This window comes from Triticum dicoccoides, chromosome 7B, assembly GCF_002162155.2.
Source record: "Triticum dicoccoides isolate Atlit2015 ecotype Zavitan chromosome 7B, WEW_v2.0, whole genome shotgun sequence".
Taxonomy (NCBI): Eukaryota; Viridiplantae; Streptophyta; class Magnoliopsida; order Poales; family Poaceae; genus Triticum; species Triticum dicoccoides.
Genome location: NC_041393.1, coordinates 142457562 through 142459985, shown reverse-complemented (window position 1 = coordinate 142459985; position 2424 = coordinate 142457562).

Below are 2424 nucleotides of genomic sequence, written 5' to 3'. Positions count from 1 at the left end.
AAACATGCAATCCAGACTTCAAATGATATAAGTGAAGCATATGAAGCATTCTATAAATCAACCAAGGACTATCTCATACCAGCATGGTGCATAAAAGAAAAGTGAAAACTAAATGCAAAAGACGCTCCAAGACTTGCACATATCGCATGAACGAAACGAATATGAAAACATACTGATACTTGTTGAAGAAAGAGGGGATGCCTTCCGGGGCATCCCCAAGCTTAGACGCTTGAGTCTCCTTGAATATTTACTTGGGGTGCCTTGGGCATCCCCAAGATTGAGCTCTTGCCTCTCTTCCTTTTCCTCATATCGAGACCTCCTCGATCAAACACTTCATCCACACAAAACTTCAACAGAAAACACGGTAAGATCCGTTAGTATAATAAAGCAAATCACTATTCTAGGTACTATCGCAAACCAATTCATATTTTGTTTTTTCATTGTGTCTACTGTAGTATAACTTTTCCATGGCTTAATCCACTGATATAAATTGATAGTTTCATCAAAACAAGCAAACTATGCATCAAAAACAGAATCTGTCAAAAACAGAACAGTCTGGAGCAATCTGAATATTGACAATACTTCTGGTACCCTAAAAATTCAACCAAAATTAGGAAAAATAAAAAAATTGTACAGCAAGACAATTCAAAAGGAATCATAACCGTTTGACATTCCAGTAAAAAAATGTAAAATCGTGCACTACAGCCAAAGTTTCTGTCCTACACCATACAAACCAACAAGCATTGTAAACATCCTAAAGGCAAACCTTGGCACATTATTTTTATAATACAATGGAATTGTACAAGGGGATAATTATTTTTGATGAAAAGTTTCTGTAATCAATATTCACAAAGTTTCCGTGAGCATGAACGGAGTTCGGGGAGCTTTCCCACTTCAACAATGCTTGTCTTTCTCACTTTCACTTTCCTTTTTGAAAAGTTTTGGCTTCCCCTCTTTATTTTTTTTGTTTTTAAACTATATAAAAGCACTCAACAGAAATAAATGACTCTCTAAAACTTCCGGGTTGTCTCCCTGGCAGCGCTTTCTTTAAAGCCATTAAACTAGGTATAAAGTGCTCAAGTAATGGATCCACCTGGATCCCAAGGTATATCAAAGCCAATTCTAATTAACAATGATTTGTAATTTAGTAGTGAGCACAAAGTAACATATATCAAGCAACAACGAAGTCTAACTCTCTTCCTATGCATCGGCATGTCATAAGAGAACAATTCATGCACACCAAGTAAAGGCCAATGCATAGTATAAGCAGTTTCTTGCAATTTTATCATATTGGAAACATAAAGAGGCGAAGATATAGTTCCTCTCTCATAATAATTGCAAGTAGGAGCAGCAAGAACATCCATATTACATTCATCAAAATTATCATGTCCAATGGTAAAAAGCAACCCATCAATATAATCCTTAATAAGCACAAACTTCTCGGATATAGTGTGGTAGGGAGAATTCAAAAAGATAATAGGACTATCATGCGTGGGTGCAATAGCAACAATTTCATGTTTAACATAAGGAACTATAGCAAGTTAATCTCCATAAGCATAATTCATATAGGCATCTTGGCCACAAGTATAGCAAGCATGATCAAAAAGGGATATTTCAAGATAATCAACCGGATCATAACAATCATCATAGCAATCATCCTTCGGTAAGCACGAACGGAAATTAAACAATGTATGAGTTGAAGAGTTACTCTCATTAGAAGGTGGGCACGGGTAGCTAATCCGCTCTTCCTCCTTTTGTTCTTTGCTCTCCTCATCATCTTTTTCATCCAATGAGCTCACAGTTTCATCAATTTCTTCTTCCATAGGCTCCTGCAAAATATTAGTCTTCTTGGACAGCGGAGACTTTCTCAATAAATGCATAAATACCGGAATTGTATTCATAATTTTATAGCAATATCTAAGTATAGAAAAAATTTCAGGTCTATAAACTGAAGCATCAAAATCTTCAAACGTTTTAAACATAGATTCAATCTCATAAGAACCCATAAAAGCAACAAATTCTTCTATTTGTTCCACATCATAGTAATCATATATACCATTAGCATAAGAAGCTAAGGTTTTATCATCATTAAATTTGCAAGAAAAGTGAAGGTGTGGAGCCTTCATCCACTACAGGAATCAGCTACTTTGCCATCTGCCACAGCAGACGGCAAAGGCAGGGTCGGCGGACGGCAAAGGCCTTTGCCGTCTGCCGTGGACGGCAAAAGACTCCGGCAAAGACTAGATCAACAAAGAGCTACTTTGTCGTCTGCTTTCTGAGGCTGACGGCAAAGGGTCCTTTGCCATCAGCAGCGGACGGCAAAGAAAGCAGACGGCAATAAATACGTTGTTAGTCCGTTAGATGGCAAAGAAAGCAGTCCTTTGCCTTTGCCGTCTGCCACTGTAGGCAAAGCCTTTGCTGTCC